The sequence below is a fragment of the Sceloporus undulatus genome, chromosome 11, assembly GCF_019175285.1.
Source record: "Sceloporus undulatus isolate JIND9_A2432 ecotype Alabama chromosome 11, SceUnd_v1.1, whole genome shotgun sequence".
Classification (NCBI taxonomy): Eukaryota; Metazoa; Chordata; class Lepidosauria; order Squamata; family Phrynosomatidae; genus Sceloporus; species Sceloporus undulatus.
In genome coordinates, this window is record NC_056532.1 from 4466764 (window position 1) to 4481666 (window position 14903).

At 47.7% G+C, this 14903-nt stretch overlaps 1 long non-coding RNA gene across 1 annotated transcript in view; it reads right to left on the reverse strand.

Annotated features, from left to right (window-relative positions):
- The window catches only part of LOC121917053, an 89905-nt gene that overhangs the window by 60619 nt on the left and 14383 nt on the right, over positions 1 to 14903 (reverse strand). Inside the window, exon 2 of the long non-coding RNA XR_006100945.1 lies at positions 9317 to 9406. This is a non-coding gene — a long non-coding RNA (uncharacterized LOC121917053). The remainder of the gene's footprint in view (positions 1 to 9316; positions 9407 to 14903) is intronic.

Genomic DNA, 14903 nt, shown 5'->3' on the forward strand with positions numbered 1-14903 from the left:
CTTCCTTCCTTCCTTCCTTCCTTCCTTCCTTCCTTCTCTCTCCCTCCCTCTGATACTCTCTTCTCCCTTCCTTCCTTCCTTCCTTCCTTCCTTCCTTCCTTCCTTCCTTCCTTCCTCATTCCCTCTCTCTCCCTCCCTCTGATGCTCTCTTCTCCCTTCCTTCCTTTCTTCTCTCCCTCCCTCCCTCTGATGCTCTCTTCTCCCTTCCTTCCTTCCTTCCTTCCTTCCTTCCTTCTTTATGTATGTGTTACATGGCTGTCCCTCCCTGTTGGAATGCTGGAATGCTGAGCCTCTACTCACTTACACTGAGAGTTACACACAGGTTGCAAAATGCCACTTCATTAGTTGCAATTAGACTCAGAGAACCGTAGAGTTGGAAGGGCCATCCATCGTAATGATAATTGCCACTGGCTTGGTGTGAAATAAATTTGCCTTTGCTTGCCTAGTGAGTTGTGATGCTGCACAACGGCAGGTACGGCCAAATGAAGGGGAGTTTCTGCACACAGACAATGATCTGTTCACAAGTACATGCAGCGCACCATCAAACGCAAGACACCAGCATCCGTGAATGATGCAAACGCACAACGGAACCAGCCACACACATCTGCTTCCACAGCCTTGAACCAAATACGTCTCTTCCGTAGTGGGAAACAACGTTGAAGTGTCTCCATGGGGGAATTTGCGGACGCATGAGGCACCATCGGGATGCCAGCATTTCTGCGGTTTAATTGGAGGCTTCATCAACGGAAAAGTCACAACGGTTTTGTCCTGATGGCTTTACGGCTCATTTTCTTAAACCCTCATCCTCTTGTAAAAAATTCCCAGCCCGTGGGTCGCCGTTCTGATTTTGCCGCCGCTGTTTTTAATCTTTGTCTAATTTTAATGATACGTGACTTAACTCATGTTTATTTACATTACGTTTTCTAAACTGGGTTCATTAGCCCAGTTGGGGAGAAGCGTCCCGCTTTGGGAGCCGGGAAGGCAGGATCTGAGCATCTTAAGAGAAACAGAGTAAATACACCGAATAGTAACGCTTTAATGGATTTAACGGTGGAGGCGATGTGAAGAAGTTGGTGATGAGAGTTCAAAATCTCCCAATTAACTGGCTAGCTGGCTTTGGCTATGGCGCGTTACGGCCAGAGTTTGGGGAAAGTTACTTTGGGGGTTATAACTCCCAGAAACCTCAGATAGCAGGAACTGGATATAATCATTTCCCAAACCAGATGACTGTCGACACTGAAGACATTGCTATCAATGGCCTTATCATGCCAGGAGTCCAGGACAAGCTGGAAAATATCCAGAGGAGAGCAACCAAGATGATCAAAGATCGGGGAACCCAGGCCCTATAACAAGAGCTTTGGGAGCTGGGTTGATCAAGAAGACGGAGAGGTGCTATGATAGCTGTCTTTCAATATCCGATGGGAGTTCATGTGGAAGACGGATCAAGATTGTTTGCTAGTTTCTGGATGGTAGGAGATGAACCAGTGGATTCAAAGAGATTCCACCTAAACACCAGGAAGAAGTGTAAGAGTGGTTCTGCTCTGGCAGACCAGGATTGAAGCTGCATCACTTGAACATGATGTGAAGTACCATGTTTTCATGGTGGAATAGACTGCCTTGAATGGCACTGGACTCCCCTTCTTTGGCGGAGAAGTTGGATGGTCATCTTTCAGGAGTGCTTTAGTTGTGTAGGTTGAACTACGTGGCCCTTGTGGTCCCTTCCAAGCTTATGATCCTCCAGTTCCATGATTTCTATGGTCTCTGTAGAGCAGATACCTCTACCTGGCCCAGTTGAGGTTTTCTCCTAGACTTTGATGGAAATGTTCACTTTCATGAGCTTCTGAGGAACTAGGCTCAAGACTAGGAAAGCTCAGGCTGCCATCTTCTTTCTTTCCATTAATCTCAAAGGTGCTACAAGACCCCTTTCCATGATGAACATACTTGTTTTTCAATCCAGGTGACCGTGAGCATTGCAACGTCCAGACCCTCCGTGGTCCAGAAGCTCCTGCAAAGGTCCATCCCGTGTTTTTCCCCTTCCAACTTCCCAGGTCATTTCCTCCTGACTTCTATCCCTTCCTTTGTTGCTGAAAGTATCGCTTACTTCAAAGCTTGGCAAACAGGCCCACAAAGAGCTCTCTGGACTTCAAACGCCATTTCTGATCCTTTTGTGCTCTGAATTAAGGAGCCCCATTGGGACGGCTTCTGAGAAAATGGCTTTGAAGGCGCGCCTTCCAGCTTAGGATTTTTGTATTTGTTATTTTTAAAAAAAGAAGAACCTTAATAAATGCAGAAGAGAAAGTTCCTGTTTGTTTGGAGGTTGGTTCGGAGTTTTTGTTTTTCTCTTTATGGCCGGATAATCCTGAGCTGTTTGGTGTCTCCTTTCCTGAGGAGTTAGTGCAAGTCAATGGAGGGGAAGAGCAGATGTCTCTCAAGCGCTTGGGTTCGGCCGGTGGAAAATTGAGCTCCAGGAAAACGATTTCTCCCCGGGTTGCCTTTTCCGCAGCTCAGATGGTCTCAGCGTGAGCCATTCAGAGGCAGGTGACCCACAGCATGGGAATGAGCGCACTGTCGGCTGGGTAAAGATCTCCGATAGAAGAATCAGAGATGGCCTTTGAGCTATGCGCTTGGTGAACCAGGGTGGGATCCACCAACACCAACCTATTGTTGCATTAAAAGTTTTCACATACACTCTTTGTGGAATTTTAGTGTTTGTTGTTAACTGTAGTCAAGTTGACTTTGACTTACAGCGACCCAATGATCATCTGACCTCCAGCAACAATTGGTTGGTGTTGGTGGATCCCACCATGGTTCACCAAGCGCATAGCTCAAAGGCCATCTCAGGTCTTGTAGACTCAGGTCTTGATGGAGTCCATCCGTGTGGAATTGGGCCCTTCTCTTTTCCTGCCGCCTTCTACCGTAACCAAGCCTTATGGTCCTTTCCAATGAGTCCTGCCTTCTCACGATGCGGCCAAAGGATGACCGCCGCAAGTGATCTTGGATTCTAGGGAGAATTCTTGATTTGCTTTTTGTTGGTAGCTGCCATCAAGCCGACTTTGACTTGTGGTGAGTCCATGAATGAGAGGCCTCCAAGCCACCCCCTCATCCATAGCCCTTGCTCAGGTATTGCAAATTCAGGGTTGATGCTTCCCAGATTGAGTCCATCCACCTGTAATGCGGTCTTCCTTTTTTCCTACTACCTTCTACCTTTCTAGGGAGTCATGTCTTTTCATGGTATGTCCAAAGTACGACAGCCTCAGTTCAGTCGTCTTTGTTTCAGGGGAGCATTTGGGCTCGGTTTGACCTAAGATCTGTTTATTCATCTTTTTTGACAGTGCACCATGTCTGCAGAATTCTTCTTCAGCGACACATTTCCAATGCATTTATTATCTTGACAGCCATACATAGGAATTGGAAGTACAACGGCATGGACATCCTCACTTCAGCACTGAAAGATATACCTTTACACTTCAGGATCTTGTCTAGTTCTTTCATAGCTGCTCTTAGTAGTGCATCTGACACATAACTTTCTGGGCCCCTCTTGACAGCACTACACAACTCTATTCCTCAGTACAACTCCCTGGATTTTAAGGTGGGTTTACATCAGTAGATGGACCATAGGCACATCACCAAGGCTGCATGTCTGATGCAAAGTCTTTATCTTCTTGGTTTTCCCCCACCCCGTGTATAAAGTATGCGCTCCATTGGTGATCTGTGGCCTCTCGTGGTACTCCATTGCTCTCTGCTTTCCAGACAAATGCTTCATCTTCCGCAGCAGCAACGGCATTTGACATCTTAAGACGTTTTCAAGAGTCCAAATGTGACAGGGTCTGACACGTATCAGTCAGCGCCTGACATTGGTTTGACGTCCGGCATGTTTCGACAGTAAATCCCTGACAACATCTGACACCAAGCACATGAAAGGACTCAGGGTGAGGCATGTCTCTTTGCAGAAACCTTTGGGGCACTTATGGGAGTCATTTTAGCCCAGGGTTAGAGAACGCTTGACTCTGCGGAGGGGTTCGTGGACCACAGTTTCAAAGGGGTTTTGGGGTGAGGCAAACTGAATGTTCTGCTCCGTAAGCATTGTCTTCTGAGCAGAAATGTTGTTTTCTGTGCCAAAAGGGCTGTTTCCACCACACTAAACGTGTCAGTTTTGCACAGAGCTTTCGTAGGCTTAACTCTACTTAAGTCCTAAACTGGAAAGATTCACATCAGTCCAAGATTTTCTTTCTCAGGGTCCCAACACTCAAGAAACACATTTTTGGACCATTTTCTTCTGGGATATCTTTGAATGTCCTTTCCATCCCCAGGGCGCACACTCACAAGAGGTGTCAGCTCACCTGGCGCATGGCCAGCCATCCAAACCTCTCTGTCTTTCCTCATCCATACCACCACCATTCTTTCACCCCAGATCTGTTTCTGGCGCCATCTCAGAGCCGAAGCCTTCCTTGAACCGACAAGGGATGCCTCCGCTCCTGCCTCTGCCACGCGGTTCAGGCCCCAGAGGAGTTCGGATGGCAGCAAGTCACGCTCAAGGGAGACATCCCCGATTTGGGATGACAGGCCTGCCATGGCCATCATCTCACTATGCGTCAGGCAGCACTCGCGTCGAGGTCCCTTTCGTTGCTACTCGCAGGATGGAGACGGACTCTGCCGTGCCATTGCAAGAACATCACAAATCCACCAAACAGAGATACCTTTCTTGGGAGAACCTTAATACCCACATTGCAAAGCTTTCAAGGCTCCACTGGCTTCTTCTTCTTTACCAGGCAAGGTGTTAAAAACCATCCAGGAGAAAATAGATTGGAGATGTTAGCCATAGGCCTGCATTTAGCTGTTTTTCCAAATGGTACAGAGAGCGATACTTTTTTCAAATCTTTTGGAAGGCTCTTTCCCTTGCAAGCTCCAGGCCATTTCGAGTTGGGACCTTGAGCCCTGTCTTTTATGGGCCACTATCTCTCAGGCTGCCTTTTCTCTCTTGCCTTTCATGCCATGCTATCTGTGCTTTCCTGAACTCTTGGCTGTGTCTCTGGTGCTGTTGCACTTGTCTTGTTTTGGAGAGCCGCAGGCCAAGTCCTGGATGTGCGAGTGACAAAAGGATCACCTTTTTGGGGAGGGGAGGCGATGGTTCCCATTAATTTATCCATGCGGCGGAAACCTTTCTGACTGTGTGGCCACTCCAAAGTGCTCTCCGAGGAGATGAAGTGTCGGTAATTAATCTTCAGCGCTGGGATAACTGTGCGCTCAGGTGGTGCAAAGTGACTATTTGTTGGGGTGAGGAAGACAGAACCAAAGGGAGGCATCAGCAGAAATGTGCATCTGGTGGAGTCGAGCCAAATTTATGGGGATGGATATTTTCAGGCATGAAAAAAGGGAGCTGGAAGGGGGGCCAAATGTCTCCAAAGGTTTGCCATTTCCTTCCGCATCTCTTTGCTGACCTTCTCAACTTGGCTTGCGATTCTGAAAGAAGATTTTCCTACATGGTCCAACCAACCAGGGATCCTATAACCAATAAGCTGATCCAGAAGCGCTGTCTAGCCAATCAGCCCTGGCAATATTACGACCCAATGAAGCCAATTCAGAGGAAAAGCAACGTATGGAGGGTTGAGGTGGTGGCCAAAGCTGCTGTTTTGCATTGTATTGTCTTTTGTATTGTCCTGGAGAGCTCTGGAGAGATGTAGTTTCCTTGCGCACTCATTAAAGGTTTCAAAGAAAGCATATATTGGCCTGGAGAGAGTGAGAGTGACAGCAGAAGGAAGGGAAGAGTAAAAAGAAAGGAAAGAAGACAGGGAGGGAGACAAGGAAGGAAGGAAGGAAGGAAGGAAGGAAAATAAAGAAAGGAAAAGATGAGGAGGGTAGGAGACAAGGAAGGGAGGGAAGGAAGAAAATAGGGAAAGAAGGAAGGAGGGAGACAAAGAAGGAAGGGAGGAAGGGAGGGAGGAAGGAAAAGATGAGAAGGATAGGAGAAAAGGGAGGGAGGGAGGGAGGGAAGAAAATGGGGAAAGAAGGAAGGAGGGAGACAAAGAAGGAAGGGAGGAAGCAGGGAGGGAGGAAGAAAAAAGAAAGGAAGGAAGATAGGGAGGAAAGGAGATGAGGAAGGGGAAGAGAGGGAGGGAAGAAAATGAGGAGAGAAGGAGGGAGACAAGGGAGGGAGGGAAAGAAGGAAGGAAAGTGGGTAGAGAAGGAAGGAAAGAGAAAAAAGAAAGGAAAAGATGAGGAGGGTAGGAGACAAGGAAGGGAGGGAGGGAAGAAAATGGGGAAGGAAGGAAGGAAGGAAGGAAGGAAGGAAGGAAGGAAGGAAGGAAGGAGCTGCCATACAGCCACTGCTAAGGCTGAGCTCTCCCATTTTGCCCTCCAAGGATAGCAATATCCTCAAATTGGTTGGAAAATTCGGAGAAGCTATTTATTTGTTCAGAAGTCTAATGAAAATGCTCCAGGGAGGTTCTGGTAATATTAGCCATCGCTCTTTCCGAATGCAAATGGGGGCAAAACTGTATGGCACAACAGACCTGGGTTTGGTTTTGCTTTGTTTCTTCCTTTTTAAAAAGAAAGGCCTGTATGGAGGGTTGCAAATCCTGATGCGGTTCCTTGAAACACACCTAAACATTAACCAGCTGAAGACACTGAATTAGGAGGAGTAGCTAATATGTTAGAGAACAGGTTCAGAATTCACAATGTCCTGAATAGATTGGAAAGTTGGGCCTTGGGTTGACGGCATGCCTCTCTTCTTCCAAACCCATCGTTTCTGCTCCTGGCAATGGACTCCTCTGGATCAAGGATGCAAAACCCGTCCTCTATTAATAATATGCTTTCCCCTTAATTTTGGATTCCTCGAATGTATCTCAGCGAATGAATGCATCAAGAGGCTGACGGCGGGAAGGTCTTCCATCATCCGCCGCTTACCCCATTACTGTGATCCCCTCCCTCCCAATCGCAGAGTTATGAATTAATATTTTAAGAAGCTTGAACGCTTCTTCGCTGCCGAAATCTGTTTAGCGCCGGTGTCAGACACAGATTCGGAAGAGCGATCGGGTTTCCCTTTGCCTCTCAATGCTCCGGCGCTGATTTATGCATATGTTTGGCTGATGAATGTCTCACCCAATTACCTTTGCTTTGCTTTCCTTAATGCCGAAGATGCGGGGCCAAAATAATGCAAACCTCCTTATTCTTAATGAAATATGATCGTTGGGTGCAATGGGAGATTATTCACTCCTTCGGCACTCACTCAATATAGGCCTTGCTTTGCTTTTTTCCTGTGATGAATAACACACTACACTGCAGAAATAATACAGTTTGACAGTGCTTGGTCTCAGTGCTATGGAATTCTGGGATTTGTAGTCTGGTGAAACATTTAGCCACCTCTGTCAAGAGATAGAGGAGACTTTCTGTCTGCATGGCCATTGCCTTCTTGGAAAAGGGATTCTGAGTCCCCTTGATAAAAGGCATGACATTTCCAAGCTCTGCGTGGGACGATCTGTGGAAACCACAGGCGCCAAATATCCGAATGTTCATCCCAAACACCTCTCTGGGACCCAATTCCAGATTGTGGGGGGTGGCACTTCGCAGATTATACATGTAGCTCTTTTTTACTGAGGCCTTTCCTCCAGAGGAAATTGTTTATGTCAAAGCCGACCCTTCTAAGCGTGAGATCTAGTAGGGACTAGCATATGGCAAATTGCGTGCCATTAATTCATGGATGCCATTGCGTCGTTTCTTGCTCTTTGCTCCTCTCATTAAGGGACGGATGGTCCCTTTAGGATGGTCCTTTCCCATGATGAGGCTCTGTGTCTTCACCCTCCTTGTCGTTCCCGACTGTGTGTCCCATGCCCCGGCAAATCCCAAGACCCTCCATCCACCGGGACCATCTCCTCCATTTGCCCCACCTGCGCCTGAGTCACTTTGACGGCTCCATTTGGTTGGCAAAGAAGTCTCCCCTTGCCCTCTGATGGATGGTTCCCAATTACGATGCGTCCCCAGCCCTGATTTAATGTAATGTTTTATTAATAGCAACAATCAGAGGCAAGCAAACAGCTCATTCCAAGCATGTCCCAACCCCACTGCAAGGCTCTCCTTCTCCATTTAGACGCACTCAGAGAGCGCTCAGTGTCGAGGAATGAAAGGTGGAGACGCAACGGAAAGAGCAATTCCCCGAACGGGGAAAGAGCCATTAGCATCCGCGACTGGATGGCATTAAGGGCGCTGCAATAGCACCAAGACTATTGCTGTCACCAAACTGGTTTGCCAAGGGCAGGAGGATGCCCAAGGCACCCCAATGTTTGCCACTGAATTGCAGATCTTGGCAACAGTCATAGGATCATAGAATTGGAAGAGACCCCAAGGACCATCCAATCCAACCCCCTTCTTCTGCCATGCAGGAATACACCATCCAAGCCCTCCTTGGAACAGATGGCCATATAGCCTCTGCTTAAAAACCCCCAAAGAAAGAGACTCCATCACACTCCAAGACAGCATCTTCCACTGTCAAACACCTCTGACCATTAGGAAGGTCTTCCTAATGTTGAGGTAAAACCTCTTTTCCTGTCGCTGGACTCCATTGCTCTGTGGCCTACTCTTTGGAGCAGCAGAAATAATCTCAACATGACCTCCCTTCCAATGTTTTAACATGGTTCTCATGTTACCCTTTAACCTTCTCTTCTCCAGTTCCCTAAGCTGCTCCTCCTAGGACTTGGTGGTCTCCAGACCCTTCACCATTTTGGTCGCGCTCCTCTGGACATGCTCCAGCTTCTCAATATCCTTTGAGTGGGTTTTAGGGGGATTACAACTCCTCGCTATCTTCTCTTTTGAAATTGAGAGCCTCCCGTCCCGTGTGATAAACTCCATAGACAACCCTAACTTTGGCATTCAATGATATATCTTGGCACGTCAGGATCTTGTCTAGTTCCTTCCTAGCTGCCCTTTCAACTCCTCCTCTTCTTCCAAATCCTAGCCTTCAACCTTAGCAAGCTCTATTGTCTTCTTGTCTAATGGGTCCCATCATCTCAAGATATGTGTCACTTTGGTCATTCTGGCGTCTAAGGAGAGTTAAGACTTGATTTGCTTTCGGACCCATTTAGCTGTCCAAGGCATTTGCATAACCACCATCTTTCAAAGGAGGAAACATAGGATATGCATTCAATATTACACTTTTGGAGAACAGCATTTGAATCCCACTCAGCCATGCAATCCCTTGGGCAAGTCACTCTCTCTCTATGGATGGCATTTCCCAGAATCCCCCAGGCAGCCTGGCTACTAAGGATGTTAAAAGTTGTTATCCATACACACATAAAAAGGTAACTTTCCAAAGTTGGAGACTCACCGTTTTGTGCCGCATCCTCTTTGGCTGCTCTCCGGTTGACATTTCATTCTCCTGCCTTTGGGTGAGCCTGCTTCACATTCAGGAAAGTGCCTAAATGGTGAAATTGGTAATTAAGGTAAGCTGTTAAAACTGTAAGCGCTTTTGCATGCTAATGAGATTTAATCTCTGGAGCTGGAAAAAATGCTGATTTCAACACCTGGCGTCTCAGGTTTAAAAAGGATCTGATGGCGGAGAGGCCCCCGTAGGCGCGCTTCCCCAAGAAGTAACTTTTCCACACTGTTGTCCGATGCCACATCTCCCTCTGAGGCTGAGAGAGTGTTACCTGCCCTGGGCCACCCAATGGGTTTCTACAGAGGAACAGAGATTCACACCATGGTATCCCAGTCCAATGCCCAAACTACTACGCCATGCGCCACAGGGATGCCCTACAAATCCCAGCATTGAGCCATTGAGCCATGGCAGCAAAAGTGGTGTCAAAGTGCATGATTCCTGCAGTCAAATCCAAAGTTTGCTCTCAAGTCAGCTAAATCTGCTTAAAAATAATCATGGTGATCAGTTTCTGATATCTTTGAGGGAAACCCAAGGCGCTTGGACCAACCCTGGCGGAGGAGGAGACTCCGTTGGCATCTTAACTTCCCTATTGATTCTGCTGAGGTTGGCAGATCTGCACAGCTCATAAAGTGCATGATTACATTTATGGCCGTGTTCCTATTAAGTGAGAGGTGCGGCGGAGATTAATCCCGTGTTTCTCCTCTGGCGGCAAAGAGGTGGGGAAGCCGACGGCGGAGGCAGGAGCCTAAATCTTGGGAAGCTAATAAAGCCCCAGGCCTTCACAAGTTCAGTGTGTGTGTGTGTGTTGGAAAATAGTTTCTCAATAAGCAAAGAAAAGGCTTCTTCCAGGGATTGGGATCTGGAGCCCTTCACTTGTCATGGAATTGAGAGGGACCCCAAGGGCCATCTAATCCTTGCAGGACCCCACAGCCAAAGAACCCCTGAGAGATGTCCATCCAATCTCTGTTTTCTTATTCTTGTAGCCTTCAACTCATTCCTGACTTATGGTGACCAAACCTATCATGGGGTTTCCTACCCAAGGCCTTGGCCTTCCTCTGTTTAAAGGCCTCCGGATACAAAGAGTCCATCATCTTCCAAGGCGACTTTATTGACAGCGGCAGGCAAAGCAAAGGATGAGGGCTCGACTCTCCCCTTTTGTCCAAAATGTCCCCCCTTCCCCCTTTTTTAAAGCCAAATGTTGCTTCCGAGTGCGAGATAAAAGCACTGAGCCGAACCTTTTAAACCATCAGCAGACAAGCAACGGAAAGGGCACAGAGAAGCCAAAATGGATGAAAAGGCTGCTAAAAGCCCAGCGTTGGGTGGGGAAAATGAAGAAGGAGGATGGCACTGTGAGCCCCTCCAGAGCCATTCTGGAAAGTGCAACCGAGTTTTTAAGCAAGAGCTAAATGGAAACCCCTCTGGGATGCAAGCTCCCTAGAGAACAGGAATAGGTTTACCTTGGGTCAAGTCAGAAACAACTTGAAGGTGTGTAGCTACAACAGTAATGAGTATTTTGCACCCCAAATACCCTCAAGGCCCCACCAGATCCCACCTGATCTTGCAAGCAGGGTCAGAGCAGGTTAGTACTTGGATGGGAGGCCACAAAAGCACAGCGGGTGCTGTAGGCTCTATTTCAGAGGAACGGAGCGGCAAAACACCTTTTGGGGTTTCCTTGCCTAAGAAAAGGGTCGCCATAAGTCAACATGCAACTTAAAGGCATGTGCGGACACATCTAAACACTCCAAAGGCACCAGATCCTGTCTGATCTTGGAAGCTGAACAGGATAAGCTCTAGTTAGGGCTTGGATGGGAGACCATCAACCAATACCAGGTGCTGCTAGGTGATATTTCAGAGGAAGGTCTGAAGGTTGGTCCCATCCTCTCAATGCCTTCACAAGTTGCTATCGGAGCAAGACTGATAGCTAACACTCACAGGTACGTTTGTTAATACATTTGCACAGTGTGAGCTTTAAGGAGCTCCCTTTTTGGTGCTGATGAAGGAAGCCGAAATGTATTCTTTGGATGCAGTGCTTTGCTAGCATTGACCTGAGCCAGGAGAGCCCTGCGTTGAAGGGAAGCTTAATGGAGGAGCAAGGAAATGAAGGGACTAGATAAGATCCTCCCGTGAAATGGCGGCTCATTGAATACCAACGCCAGCGTCGTCCCGGCCATAATATTTCCCAATTTCTATCTACTCTCGCAAAAGCGAGGCAGCGACGAAAGCTAACAAGGAGAAAATGAGCTCATTGGAAATGCGGGGCTGGAGGAGAGTTCTGCAGAGGACACTGGACCACCAAAAGGAAAACAAATGGGTCTGAGAGCAAATGAAGCCTGAACTCTCCCTGGAAGCCAGAAGGACTATATTGAAATGGTCATTCTTGGGATGTATCATGGGACTGTGCGACCCACTGGAAAAAAATGATAAGGATTGTTGAAGAGGAAGGCAGTAGGAAAGGAGGAAGAGGATGATGGACGGATGGACTTGGAGGTGTCTTATTCATAGGGTCACCATAAGTTGCATCAAGTCCACTTGATGGCCAATAAGAACCATATCTAACAGACTTGGCAGGAGCTGGACTAGACATCCCTAGGGATTCTAGATTCAACATGGGGAGCATCTACACTGCAGAATTAATCCATGGCTCCATGATATGGAATTCTGGTCTTTGTAGTTTTGTGAGACACTTAGCCTTCTCGCTCTGAGAGCTCTTGTGCCACAGCAGACTACAAATCCCATAACCCCACAGCACTGAGCCATGGAAGCGGCATCCAAGGGCATTAATTCTGCAATGTGGAACCAATCCCTGCTGGTCCCTCCTTGCTGCTGCAATGATATAGATCCATGTTGTGTTTGATGCAGGCTGATGTCCCCAAGGCAAGCTTGAGAAAACACAATGCCTTTCCTCTTGAAGAGCTATTGTTGAGATAAATAGAGCCAGGAGGAAGAGGAGGAGTGGAAGCAGGGAGAGCCATCTTTTGAGTTTCCTCACCCTGGATGTTTCATGCCATGTTATTGGAAACCCTCCCGTTTTATTTATGGCGGTTATTACAGCCTGACCAATGACACCTGGGTCGTCTCAAAAGACGGTTATTAAAGCTTTTCGTCATCCTCCGAAAGCACATCAAGATTTCCCCTGGCTTGGTCAAGAGAAGCTGGAGGCGACAGGCGGCCGAGGGAACGGCAAAGGAATAACCTCATTTAGGCCCCTTAAAGGCTGCTGTCTGTGGCTTCAGGTGCCGCACCGTTTCCATCAGAGAAGTCCCACAGAGGTCTCTTGGGTGCCTCCAACCCTGGAGCTGCCTTGGAAGAAGCTGACTGATGGCCAAGGGTTTCATGCCATGCAACAAGCTCAAAAGCGGTGCGCTTGGAGAACCCCAGATCTTACCAGCTGGTCTCTTCTGTGGCAATGGAGCAGCATATCTACTTTGGACTGGAGTCCAAACTGTAAGGGGTCTACCCAAGGTGTCTCCCATGGATATGGGGCAACATATCTACTTTCAAACCTTTTAAAGGATCTACCCAAGGTTTAGTTGAGAGGGTTGGCTTCAGCTCTTTGGAGAGGGTCCAAGAGTGAGTCTCCCTCATCCAAACTCCAAACTATTCCAAAATTGCCCCAAATAAAAAATCGTCCACATGGGGGGCTGAGATAGTGACCTTTTTGTTTTCCGATGCTTCAGTGTATGCAACCTTTGTTTCAGGCACAACATCATCTAAAACATTGTGTATCAAATCTACACATCGACTTCTCTCCCCTTCGTATTTACCTATATATTATGCCCTCAAAAGGCCATGCTTTTCAAGGTATGGAAGTGATGGCTTCAATGCTACGGATGAGAAGGGGGCTGGAGGAAGGCAGAGGAGAGATTTCAACCTAATGTCTGGCTGGGTCTCTCGGTCTCAGCGCTCCCTTGCTGGAAACCCCAAAGGGCCCAAGAAAGCTGCTGAAAATTAATTAGTCCAATTAAAACTCAATTGATTAAAGATGCAGAGGCACAGCGGCCTGACCTTTCTTCCTTGCTTTTGCCCGTCCCCAATGCGTTTGCACCTTTCCATAATATTCTCAACGCTGAAACAACCAAGGTTTTGCTCTGGGTTCTCTGTGGGTCCCCCTCTTTGAGACCACACTTTGAGGCCGTCTTTTGCCTAAAGTCTTGCTGCCACCATCCAAAGATTAACTTCTCCTTCCTTAGAATATGCAAACTGTCCCTAACTCTGAGATGTCAGGCTCCGGATGCATCGGAAGGGCTAGACTTTGGGGACGATCTTGTCAAGGAACGCTTCCAAAGAAAGTTGGGATGGAGAAGCCTTTTTTCTTGGCACAGGCATGGCGCTGTCTGCTTCTCCTCTGCCTCTCCGCTAATTCGGCTCAGAGTAGCCATGGAAACCAGACAGGAGAGAAACTTGGCCGTGGCAGAAGAACGAAGGAGGAATCCAGATGTGCGCGACCCTCCCGGTCTTCCCTCCCAAGGCTGTCAATCAAGTCCGTATTAATTTGAGACCAGAAGGGTTTGGCAGGTGCCTTTTGGGGGGATTGGCGAACGATAGACTAAATTCCTCACATAGAGAAATTGGGGACAGGATTAGCGCAGATATCGTTGACAGATGGGTCTCGGCTGTCCTCCAGTCTACTTGCCAGCTCTCCAGTTTCTCCAATCCCAAAGGCTGAAACCGGTGCACATTGCTGCAGGACAACGTTACGTGCCGCTTTAGTTCATCCCATCTTTGGCTGGGTTTATTCATCGTTGGGTTTCATACTAGGGATGCAGTGAATCCATTCTCCTGTATCATCTGCCTTGTATGTTCAGGTCCTCTAGGAGACATTGATTTCAATCCATCAAATCTAGGCTGACAATGGTTCTCTTGCCAACGTGAGTCAACCGTGAGATGCAGCAATTTAAAAAGGCCAAGGCGGTTCTAGGCTTCATCAATAGGAGTATAGCGTCTAGATCGAGGGAAGTCATAGCCCCACTCTGTTTTGCTCTGGTCACCTGGAATAATACTGTGTCCAGTTCTGGGCATCACAATTCAAGAAGGATGAAGACAAGACGGAGGGTGTCCAGAAGAGGGCAACTAATATGGTGAAAGGTCTGGAAACCATGAAGCCCTATGAGGAACGACTGAGGGAGATGGGTATGTTCAGCCTGGAGGAGAGAAAGTTAAGAGGTGATATGAGAGCCTTGGATAAGTATCTGAAGGAGTGTTACATTGAGGAGGGAGCAAGTTTGTTTTCTGCTGCTCCAGAGAATAGGACAAGGAGCAATCGATGCAAGCTCCAGGAAAAGAGGCTCCACCTAAACATTAGGAAGAACATTTGAAGGGATGTCATCTTGAGGATGGAGCGAGCTTGTTTTCTGCTGCTCCAGAGAATAAGACAAGAAGCAATGGACGCAAGCTCCAGGAAAAGAGGCTCCACCTAAACATTAGGATGAACATTTGAAGGGATGTCATCTTGAGGATGGAGCAAGCTTGTTTTCTGCTCCCCTAGAGACTTGGATGTGGAGCAATGGAATAATGAATGCAACTGTGCATTCCTTGA